This window comes from Quercus robur, chromosome 4 (assembly GCF_932294415.1).
Source record: "Quercus robur chromosome 4, dhQueRobu3.1, whole genome shotgun sequence".
Lineage (NCBI taxonomy): Eukaryota > Viridiplantae > Streptophyta > Magnoliopsida > Fagales > Fagaceae > Quercus > Quercus robur.
This window is the reverse complement of record NC_065537.1, coordinates 16697460-16710524: the sequence shown is the minus strand read 5'-3', so window position 1 is coordinate 16710524 and position 13065 is coordinate 16697460. Positions and strand designations below refer to the sequence as shown.

At 33.5% G+C, this 13065-nt stretch overlaps 1 long non-coding RNA gene across 1 annotated transcript; it reads left to right on the top strand.

Annotated features, from left to right (window-relative positions):
* Positions 1-7980: 7980 nt before the first annotated feature.
* LOC126720706 (uncharacterized) lies at positions 7981-12078 on the top strand. The gene is made up of 3 exons (XR_007653612.1): positions 7981-8323; positions 10794-10863; positions 11688-12078. It is a non-coding gene; the product is annotated as an uncharacterized LOC126720706 (long non-coding RNA).
* Positions 12079-13065: the final 987 nt, after the last annotated feature.

The window sequence follows — 13065 nt, the reverse complement described above, 5'->3', positions numbered from 1 at the left end:
AAGTGATAGAAACAATTTTAAAAATCCATCAAAAGAGAAACAATACTGAAGAAATAAAGGGAGTTTTGTCCCTTTTTGTTGTGGATAGAACTTGGAAAAAGTAGGTGAGGGAAGTGGAAAGGGAAGTTATACAAAATTTATATGAAAAATGAGATAAAGAGAGAGCATCAAAGGAGATGGAAGGTTGGAAAAAGTAAAAAAAATATAAATGTAAAATATAAGGATGCATAAAGGAAATGATATTGAAAATTTTTTAAAAATAACAGTTGGAGAAGATGAAAGGTTGAACTAAGAAGGAAACAAATAAAAGAGATTAAAGGTATAATAAAGTGGGGGGAACAAAAAGAAGTGGGGTAGATGTTGACGTGGCGCATCAGGAGTTTTGCAAAATTTAGTACAAGGCTTCCATTATTAGAGACTTATAGTACAGATTAGAAGACATGGGTTATGGGGCTACCTTTTGAAATGGATTATGTTTGCTTTGATTCAATTTAGTCACTTTGTGTTATAATAATAATCTATGCTTAATTTGCTATAGTTTACTTCGAATTACCTTGCTTAATTTAGTCAATTTAGTCATTTTCATTATTACTTGCATATTTGATAAAATTTCGTCCGTGAGGCATTTTCAAGCCCCTACCTTAATCCATGAAGTCAAATTTTATTTTGAACCATAATTTCATCTCAAACCGTTACGTCAAATTACCTTCATTTAACATTTAGAAAGGCCAAACTTAATAAAATTGATTTTTGCTCAAACATCTTGTTTTTCAACTTCTAGTGTTTTGGCAAGGAATATTTTATATGAATGGATAAATTTCAATTAGAGTTCAAAATTATATGTTAGGAGGACACAACTACAGCTTGTTCAGAGACAACGCATAAATTAACAGCCAACAAATGAGAAGGAAGACTCTCCCAACAGTGTCGTTTAATCAAGCAAATGAGAAGGAATTAAGCAAAACAAGCGAGAGACACATGCATTAATACAAAGCAGTTTTAGTCAAAGATCTAGACTGACCGTTCCAACAGCCAACCAAGATGTAATATGATTAAAACACGTGTTAGTCTACATTATAAATCTTAAAGTGTTAGTAAAATATAAAATATAAATTTTCATATATGTTATTAATTGAACTAGTTGCAACGTGCTAAAGGGAGTGGCAATAAACACAGGAGGGCTTCCTATCTCACATCTGGAAAATTATTAGATACTCCCGAAGTATCATAAATGCGTATTCCTCCCTCTCACATGAATGGTGGGTCCCACCATGAATTTAATTAGTGGGACCCACCATTTATGCGAGAGGAGGGAATACGCATTTATGGTACTCCGGAAGTACACAATAATTTCCTCTCACAGCTCATGTTTGTGGATGACATTATCATCTTCTTCAAAGTTCCTAAATAGAATACAGACAAGCTCAGCCAAACCATACAAAGTTTTTGTGAAAAAGATAAATGGCACCAAATCAGTCATGGTGGTCAGTCCTAACTGTGATGAAGTTATAAAAGAAGACTTAGTCATAAAGTTCAAAGTAAATATTGCAGAAAAGATTGGGAAATATCTAGGGATCCCAGTAGATCCGGGAACAACTGAAAGAGAAATTGGCAATCAAATCATTGATTGGCTACAAAGTAGACTTCAAACTTGGAAAGGTAAACTCTTATCACCTGTAGGGAAGCTAACTCTTATTAAATTGGTTATGCAAGCCATGCCAATATATTCTATATTGATCCATAGATTATCAAAAGATACCTGCAATAGAATTGATAGAATCATTAGAGATTTTTGGTGGGGAAACACTGCAGAAGTGAGGAAGTTACATACCATAGCTTGGGATACAATCGACCAACCTAAGGAATTAGGAGGTGTCGGTATTAGGAAGATAGAACAATTCAATCAAGCCCTCTTAGCCAAACAATACTGGAGAATAACCTAGAATCCACAATCACAACTAGACACTACTCTTAAAGGGAAGTACTTTCCAAAAGCTCAAAACCTTTGGGATATGGAACGATGTCCAGCCACTACATCCCAAATATGGAAAGGAATTTGGAGGACAAAAGAAACACTACTGATAGAAGCAAAATGGCAAGTAGGTATGGGGGATGGCATCAAATTAAGGGATCTACTATGGTATAGACCTCGGAATTAAACAACATTGGTGGAATATGGACTGGACCGAGGCACAGTTAGAGATCTTATGGATACTGAAACAGACACTTGGAGGGTTGAACTCATTGCAAATATATATGAAACAAGAGTTGCACGAGAGATTTTAAACACTCCACATTCAAAGTTTGGAGCTCCGAATAAAATTTTATGGTTGCAATCACAGAAGGGGACCTACAAAGTGAACGAAGGATACAAACTGATTACTAAGGGGCAAGATGGGACAACTCATTGTTGATTTGTTAGGCAAAAGTGTTGATTCTTCTTTATATAGGAGCATGATAGGTAGTCTCCTTTACCTTACTGCTAGTAGACCTGACATTAGTTACAGTATAGGAGTGTGTGGTCTAGGCAGTGCTTTTGATTCTAATGATTATGTATCCTAGGTTGTGTTAGTGGTAGTAGAGGATATATATATATATATATATATATTGAATACATGGTTTTTTTCTTTTCTTTTTTGAGAAATAAAGAGAAATTATTAGATATTTTAGTCGTCTCTCTGTTGGTCGGGTATCGTTATAAGTCATTTTTAAATTATTTGATTATTGAGTAAAAATATTTGAAAATTGTTCTAGGTGATATCTAAGGATTTTAGAGGAAGTATTAGGGAATGTTTCTTTTGGAATAGCTATTGGAGGTAAGTAACCTTATCCTAATTTGTTTTATCTTTGCATATTTTAACTACTGAAAATTGTTTACAGTTGTTACAATTTATTTCTATTGTATTACTAATTTCAAGTAAAGAATTATCACAAATGTATCTGATTATTGAATATATGATGTATTTTATTTAATTGTTTTAGCTATACTGATTCAAAGTAAAGAATAAAGAATTTTCAACCAATAAATATGAGCATTGAATATAAGATTTATTTTATTTAATTGTTTTTTTAGCTATATTGATTTAAAGTAAAGAATATAGAAATATCACAAATATATTTGAATATTGAATGAATGATTATATATATATATATTTGTATTTGAATAAGATATATTTTTGTTAGAAACTATGATTTCATATATATGATTATGGACAATTTGACTATGAATTGATTCTAATACCCAAAACTAATGGGGGTACTCTGATACCCAAACCAATGGGGGTTATTCATTGGTACTTTGATATCCAACCAATGGGGGTTATTCATTGGTACTCTGATGCCCAATCATGGGGATATAGCGTGACCATCATAAGATTGTTAAGAATATGAATTACACTTGAATATTTAACTATTTTGAGTCATTAAAACTGCTTATGTATTTTTGGAACCTATTGTAAGTTATAGCTTTTGATATATGGAAAACTAACTACTTTCTAAACCATCTATGATATAATTGTAAGATTAAAGTATGTGACCTATTTGCAAAGTATTATTTTAAGATTATGAAACTTCTTTAGCTATTTTTGAAAACCCATAGCATATTATAACTTTTGAAGATTCATATTACATCTTATTACTTTATAGATCTATTGTTGGATAGAACTTATTTGGATTTTGGTTACTTATTGATTGGTCAACTCACCCTCCTCTTTCTCCTTTCAAATTTTGATCAAGAAGAGTAGCATATGTTTGGGCTTCCATTGGGATGTGCGCATGAGTGAAGTTGAGGAAATCAATGGAATAAGATTTGAACTTTTATGTTTAAGATTACCTTTTGTGTAGACTTTTAGATTTAAAGGATTTAGTTATTTTTTATTTTGATGTTGGAAGATTATTATTGGAGATCTTTTGGGAATTTCATTAATGAGGATATTTTGAAAATTTATTGATGAAATTTTCTTTGAGGATAATTATTTAATTGTCACGTGCCTAGCTCTCATTTGGGTTCGGGGCGTGATACATATGCTTTACTAACATCAAGTTTCAAGGCCATATAACCTTTCTTCCTGTAGTGCATAGTGTGCAATATTTCGTATTCTAGCAACACATTATTAGTAACAAGACGGCCTAGGACAAAAGCACTCTAAGTGGGAGATATAATATTAGTTAACACCTGCTTCAGTCTATCGGCTAGCGCTTTAGAGATTATTTTGTAAATCACATTACAAAGGCTGATGGGCCTAAAATCAGACATTTTCTCCGGATTCTTCACTTTAGGGATAAGCACAATGTTAGTATGATTAATATCAGGCAACATATGACCATTATTCATAAAATCCAACATAGCATCAACTACAATATCACGCACAACATGCCAAAATCTTTGGTAAAAGAGAGCATTCATACCATCAGGTCCAGGTGCCTTTGTTGGTCCCATTTGGAACAACGCTATTTTTACTTCTTTAGCACTAAACTCGCTAGACAAGGTCCCTTGCATATTAGGTGTCACCTTCCTTGGGACAACATTTAGACATTCCTCCATCTGATCACATGTATCTGCACAAAATAAATTTTCAAAATAGCCAGTAGCCATATTAGCTATATCTTCCACCTTTTCCACCCAATTTCCTTGTGCACATTGAATACCCTTAATATGGTTTTGCCTTCTTCTTTGGGAGGCTTTTGAGTGGAAGTTTTTAGTGTTCTTATCTCCATGTTTAAGCCACGGGATGCTAGATCGTTGTGCCTAGTAAATTTCCTGCTTTAAAAGCAAGTCATCTAGTAGTTTGCTTTAAAAGACCTATTTAGCACCTCAAGCTGGTTTTGAAGGATTTTCATGGTAGCCTCATTCGGCTCTGATTTGGAAGAACCTCGTGCTTGCAATTCCTGACCACAGTACTTAATCTTCTCCTTGATTAAAGCCAAACCTGACTCCGTACCTCCAACCATCTCCCAAGCATCCTTGACCACGGCACCACAATCCTCCCATAGTAGCTAAGCCTCTTCAAATTTAAACCCTTTTTTAAATTTCTGTTGTTGCCTCTAAACACGTTTCACATGCACCATAATTGGCAAGTGATTCGATGCATAGGGTGGAAGATGAGATACTATAGGTATCTGAAATTTATCCCGCTACTCCATAGTTACCACAGCCAGATCAAGCCTCAATTTAGTATTTGCATCACTAGGCCTCTTATTAGTCCACGTGTAAGTATAGCCTCTATACCCGAAATCCTCAAGATTACAGGAGTCCAAAGCACTTTAGAAAGCATCAATCTCTGCTGTGTTTGGTGGTCTTAAACTAAATTTCTCTGTAGTATTTAGAATTGCAATATAATCTCCCGCACAAAGCCATGCCCCATTAACAAAGCTACTCAAGTGTTCTAGCAATTTCCAAGAATTTTCCTTCTGTTGAGCCTTAAGCCATCCATAAAATCCAGTAAAAAACCAAACAAAACCATCCTCTTCAGTCACCTTCTTTAGAATATGATTTGGCTAATAATTAATCAAATCCATCACTGATGGTTTTTAGACCCCTTAAAAACAATTGATTTAACCTAGGTAATTAGCCAAGTTGTTACTTAGTCCAATTTAACAAGTCTAGGTTATTACAATAACAAAGATCATAACATGCAAACCAGCGAAAAAATAAATGACACAAGATATGACCACCCAGAAAACCAAACCGGTAAAAACCTGGGGAGGATTTGACCTAGTTATCCTCAAGGTAAACTTGAATCCACTATCTTGAAAGAATCGAAGTTCATACAATAAGACTTACAAGCCCCCATGCTCGACTTCTTATTGCTACTAACCAGTAGAACTTACTGACACGACCACGTGCAAGCTCCGAATCCACGGACTCCTTCTTTCTAGGATTCACCACCAGATACAAGCACACCCGCTTGTGTTTTCTTTAAGCTTCAATGGTAGCAACCGAGTTGATCATCAAGGTGTAGATAAATTTTTTCCTTGAAAATCCTAAGTTTGTGTAAAGGAAAGCTCCTCTAGATCTCACAAGAGATTTACACAAACCGCAATATGAGCAACACTAAAATGTGGCTAGGGTTTGCTTTTTTATACTTAGGACAAATTAGAAACCCTAAAAATGTTTTAAAACAACTAGGGCTGAGTTGGAAATTCTGCAGAAAAAACATTCTGCCCGAGCTTCGATCGATCGAGCCTAAGCTTTGATCGATTGAGCCAGGTCGAAATGCATAATGCTTTCCTACATTAGTTCGATTCCAACTTTACATAAATGCACAACTTTGAGCAAGACTCAAACACTACTTTACATAAATGCACAACTTTGAGCAAGACTAAAACACTACTTTTCATAAATGCACAACTTTGAGCAAGACTAAAACACTTCTAAACACATTGTTTTGATCATGGTTTGCCAACAATACAAATTAAAGTTCTAAATACATAAAATCCTAAGTCTTTAGAACCTAACAAACTCCCCCTTTGTCAATCCGTGACAAAACACAACTAGAAGCTCAAATTTTACAAAATAAAAGCCCTTTACAAAAATAATGCTCATAAAACAAATTCAATCCTAACTACTATCCATCAGCTACAAATGTAGACAGTAGCTCAATTGAATCAACCTGTATATTTCCTAAAATACTAAACAAAATGCATAACCGCATGTGTGGAAACAATACAAGTAAACAAATTAAATTCTTGATTTCAAACAACACACAATAAAGAAATATATCAATGAATAACTCATCTAATACTATATATAATAGAAGAAGCCTTTAAGAAGGTGCTGCCACGTTAGGAAAAATGGCCACTTAAAATGCTGCCACGTTTACAATTTATTCTTTAAAAAACCCACACGGTGCAACATTTTGGGAGAGTCTTATAAGAACCCAACGCGCTTATTAAAAAAAAAAAAAAAAAAAAAAAACCCAAAACAGACATACGCTACAGAAAGAAAAGGAGAACCGAGAAAGAGAACGATAGAGAAAGAACTTCGATTTGTCATAGATGGTGGAGAGAGAAATCTTAGAAGAAAGTCAGGCTTTGCCACAATCAGACCACTGATCCTGAAGGTCAGCGTACTCCCTTCCTCTTCAAATACTATTTTTGTAGTTCGAAAGATTGAAAGTCCTCACCATTGCTTTTCCTATTCGAATTAGAATCTTATATCTTCAATATTTCTATGTTTTTGAATTCAAAACCGACAGTTCCCCTTACTTAATTTTCTAGGGTTCTTGAGATACAAAGAGTTTGAGGGTTTGTAAGGCGCAGAGAGGGAAGGAGAGACATCTCAGGGCGCCGCCACCAACACTGCCGTTCGTCTGCAGCCACCAAAAAACTGGCTTTCCCCAACCGTCATACTGCTGGAGCCATTATGGTTAAGGTAAATTTTAAAAAATAAAATACTGAAAATAAAATAGAATAACAGATTCTACTCAGAGAGAGATAATACTACCCTAATGCCCCTATCAGACGACCAAACCACTATACAGAAACTCCACAAGGTGCGAATAGAGAGATTAGATGGTCGCTATTGGTAAAGTTTTCTCTTTCTCCGTTATTTTTTGGCTTTGAGTATTTTGGCCAAATTGGTTTTAATTCATGTTTGATTTTAGATTTTGGTTTATATATTAAGGTATTTGGGTTAGAATTGGTTTGGTTTTGCATATTTGTGTTAGATACGTTGATTTGAGTATTTGGGTAATCGAGGTTAGAAAGGAATTAAAATAAATGCACAATGCAAATACAACCATCACTATTAAATTTCTTTGCTTTGTTTAAACAGATCATATTTTTGAAAGTTATTCCATGTTTTTTTTCCCAATTATATAACAAATTCATTTCAATAGAAACAGGAAATTAGATGTTGATTTTTTTCCCCTTTTTTTTCCTATGCAATTACGTTTCTAGGGTTCTTCTTTCTCCCCCCCCCCCCCCCCCCCCAATTTTTTCCCCTATTCACGCAGGGGAAGATAGAGAGAGGTTGGAACCACTACCAGTGAGATTTTATCTTCGCATTTAAGTTTGTTTATTAATTATGAGTAGGTTTTGATAATTTGTTTGGATTGGTTTGAATTTGTTTGGGTCCTTATGTTATATTTGGTTCTCATTATGGTATTTGAGTTATAAGTGGTTCTATTTTGATTGTTTGGGTTAAACTGTGCCATAGTACATCCACCTCTGCCCCAATCAGACCGTACCTCCATTGATGTAGTCTCTATTTTTTGTTTCTTTAACGTTTGCTATTCGAAGAGAGCGTTGGTAAGGGCATGTGAAAAGAGTTGGAAAGAGAGCAATCTGACATCTCAGGTCAGGCCGCCTAAAACCTTTATAGGTATTATTTAAGTAAATATTGTTTTAAACGTTTGATTTGATTTAGGCTTAAGTTTTGGTACTCAATTGAATTGATTTTGATTATGATTGTCAATTTGTCATATAATAGAAACTATAATTATTTTTTCTTCATGTATTATTTTTATTTCCTTTCATGCATGCTTTGATCTTAAGTTGGATTGATGCAAAGTTGTGATTGCCACTTTATCTTCTATTGCATTTATTTTAAATGAATTTCCTTTTTGTTTGTTATTGCCTGACTACAAAACAAAAAAACCAAAGAACAAAGTCAGTATGAGGTGTTTGTTTTTAAATGAATTTCCTCCTGCCATCATCATGCCAGAACCAATACCAATATGTGTTTCTTTTTTCTAGTTTGTTCATTAAATATGATCAGACACTGATATCTTATTTGGAGTGGTTTTGATTTAGGTCTTTAACTTGAAGTTATGTTTTTCTTTTAGCTTTTCAGTTTGTGCATTAAATAGGATCAATTTTTTTATATTTGTTTGGATTGGTTTCAGTTAGGTCTTTATGTTATATTTGGTTATGATTAAGTTATTTGGGTTAAATTTGTTCATGTTTATCTATCTATGTTGTCTGGGTTAAAACACAAGGGAACGGATTTAAAGAACTTCAAGTCTCAATCTCTTTTGGACAATTTGAATGTCAAAATAGAGCAGGAGATTATTCTAGACAAAGTTATAAACAATACAAATCAAGTTGGAAGGAAAAAGTAAATTGAGAGTTTTTCCTTAATCCAAATCCTATAGTAACGTGAATCTCTGTAGAGGGAAGGCTTTTCAATTTCTTCAATTTTTTTAATCCTGTTGAAGAATGAAAGAATAAGGTGATGAATTTAGAGGGTATAGGTCATATTTTGTTGAGTTCATTTTTATTGCTAATTAGTTACGTATGGTACAATCTTGGTATTATAGAAATAAAATAATTTCTTACCTTAAATGTGGCCTCATGACTGAGTAAGATGTGTATTCAAGTCATGATACTTTGTGATCAATTTGTATTCTAATCATGCACCACAAATGTGTAATACTAATATCCATATTCCCAAGTCCCAAGAGCATTGACTTTTTATCTTTTGTGGCTACATTGCTTTAAGTGGATGTTTTTGAAGACTAATTGTGAGAATTAACACAAATCTATCTTTTGAGAAAGGAATATATTTATCTTCAAAAGGAAGATAAGCAGAGAACTTACTAAATAGGACTGCTTCATTAATAGAAAAAATATTCCCTACAGCCATAATTAATTTGCAAACAATTAGTGAAACTCGAATGGAAACAAATGCAACTTAGATTTATGGGAGAAGTTGTGCTTCATTTTTGTTTAATTTGGTAAAAGTCTTGGAGGTGGTAAATGTTTGTGTGTCAAGGCAAGTGTGTGGTATGGAGTCTAATATGGGTCAGCCCTGTTTTTAATGCTATTACTTGGTTCTCTTTTAGAATAAGTTTTTGTTATTGCCTTTTGGCTTTTCTTTCATATTTTCTATTAAAAGTTTTTATTGCCTTCCACTCTATCTGCATAATTAACGGGGTTAGGTACTTTAAACTTTTGTTTTAATGGTAAACAATTGCAGACAATGTGTTTTGTTATTGTAGTTTTATAGTTGATGGTGTGTGAATTGTATTAACACAACCGAAAAATGAGTGGTCGCTATTAAGTTTGCAAGTAATAAAAAAACTGCAAAGATGCACTATTCATGTACTTCTTTTATACAGAATAGGTACAATATTATTCTAATAAGTATTGTTTTGGTTCTTAAGCTCATTGGCATATCCGGCTGAATTCCAATGAGCCAGAAAATTTTATTTTAGTGGTGGAACTCTCCCTCTCAATATTCATTCATTCTAACTACCAACTACATTGTTCATTCTCTACCCTATCCCTTCCCTTCTAATTGCCATCTGCTCTATCCGTACTTTGCCTCAATCCTTGCTGCTCTGTTCATTTTTCCTACCCCTATCCCTTCTCTGCAATAGTATATCTAGAAGGTAAGCACACTCTTTCCCACTTCACCCACTATTTTCAATTCCTGTAACTTTTCAACGTACTTTTCTTATTTGAATTTCTATATTTAACATTTTCCACTCTTGCTGAATTTTCTAGGGTTTTCCTTCGATCCCTATTGAAGGATAGATGGGTTTATTCTCTTTCTTTGGATGATTTGGTCTCAAATTATCATCTCTATATTTTGGTTTGGGTAATATTAGGGATTTTCACTCTTGATTTTAATAGTTAGAGTAAAGTTCAAAACTTAGTTTTTAACTAAGATCCTTGCAACATTTTTTCTTTGAGAATGCACTTGAAATTCCAATGTCTCTTTAGTTTCACAAGTTTACATAATTTCTGTTTATTTTTGATGGATCAAACCTTTCTTTTGTAGTCTCTCTTTCGTCTTTCTCTCCTATAATTTGAAAAACCTTCAAACCCTACATTTTGTTAAAATACAGATTTGCTTAGTTCTTTGCCCAGCACAACACTCGGGAAATTTACAAGAAGAGTTGAGGAACAAACTGAAAGGTAAGGACAGCCTGATTTTCTCTTTGTTTATCTCATACTTTGTACTAGATTTTGTCCAATATGGTCCGTTTGGATTGAGGGGGAAGGAGAGGGAGTAGAGTAGAGTAAATTTGGCCCAAAATTAGCTTAATTTTTACCAACTTTACTCTACTCCCCTCCACTCTCCCTCTTTCTCCCCTCAATCCAAACGGGCCTTTAGTGTATTTGTGTTTGAATTGGCTCTGATTTGCATATTTTAGCCAGCTTTCTCTTCAAAGAAACAAATATTTGCATTCAATTAATTCTTATTCTGTATTCAACTAACCTGTCAAGCTTTTATGTTCTCTTTTAAAAATAATTGCCACCAACCATATTGGGTTTTTGATTTGTCCTAACTACATAAGCTGTTTGCGATTCTCTTTCATTAGTTTAAAGCATTAAAAGCTCCACAACATGAGATTTATTTGCATGGGAACAAAAGAAGGCAAATCAAATGAGTATTCAAAAAATAAAATACCTATTGGGAGGGCTTTTGTAGAACACCTAGCAGATATAATAATTTGTTTTTACTTACATAATCCTTATGGAAAAAAATAAACAATATATATGGTTCTGTAGAGCCTAAGTATTAACAACCCAAACATACCCTATACTTTTGGCCAAATTAATTAACAGCAAAGTGATGCCATGTTGTCTTTGGCAAGATGCTAAATGGGATGGATGTTGTCTACAAGAGTGAAGTAGAAGGATATCTTCCTTTGAGTTTTATAAAGTGCAACTCAATGCATCATTTATGTGTTATGCTAATGCTATTTTTTATGAATATTTTATTCTTATTTTGCTAGGTCTTAATTGATACTTAGAGTCAGAGAGTAGTTGAAAAAGAGGTAGAGACAAATAAGAAAATGAATATTGGTGATATTGAGAAAAGTGCAAATATTATCAAGATCTTAATGAAGTAGGAGTTGATGGAAAAGGACAGTAGTAGGAAGCATCAAGAAATTGAAAATCAAATGTACACGGCTCAAGGAAAGAGCAAGGCAATGCAGATTTCTGTTGGTACTGGCTCTTATCTTTTAATGATTGCTATTGAGAAAATTCTATAATGGAAGACTTGGTTAGGCCTACCATAGCCACTTTCTTTGCTTTTACATAGGCTTGGACATTTGATCTTGAGTGACCAATTTTTAGTTTCAATCAGTGCAAGTGCAAAATAAGGATTGGCTTTAAGGGATCTCATTTTCTCCCCCCCCCCCCTACCTCAAGATATATATATATATATATATATATATTTTGACTTTGAATTCTTGGAATTAATTGTCCTCTTTGCAACGTAAATTGGGGAGCTATAGTAAGAATCCTATAATGGTGATGAGGTGTTTTGTATTTTCCTCATTATGTTTCATTTGAATATATTTCATGCATAAACACAGATTAAAAGGGATTTTATAATCTCCTTAAAAAAAACAAAGGCTGGTTATGAAAAAAAATAATAGGGAATATTTTTGTCATTTGAATAATTTTTGTCTTTTTCTTTTTTTACAGAAGTATTTAGTTTTCTATTAATCATCTATAGAGTTATCATAAGATTTTTATGATATCATATTTATGATTAGTTGGCTTAAGGAGCTATCATGGAGTTTTTATGATATCATGTTTATATTATTAGAGAATAATATTGGTAGGATTAAACACTTAGTGAAAATAGCAATTTCCTAACAATAGAATTTAAATATTTTATTATTATTATTACTTTTAAATATTCTACCATGAATAAGAATTAAAGTGTCCCGCGAATTGCGTGGGTTGAACGCTAGTAAATATAAATGAATAAACAGTTTGAAACAAGAAACATATAAAGTATCTGAAAGTTCAAAAACGTGTATAAACACCCTTGAACGTTTAGACCCCCAAATACAAAACAACCAATTCAAGCTTTATGACAAACAACTAGTGTGCGGAAAATGAACATAAACTATAAACAGAATTGGAAATCAATCTAAGCCAATTATAAATCACATCCACAGCAGAAAATAAAAGGCAAAGATAAAGGGAAGAGAGATGCAAACACAAGGACAACACACGATGTGTTATCGAAGAGGAAACCGAAGCCCTCGGCGTAAAACCTCTCCGCCGCCCTCCAAGCGGTCAATAATCCACTAGAAAATACAGTTGGGATACATGAACAGCAATAGACCCTCCAAGCCTAATCTACCCGATGTA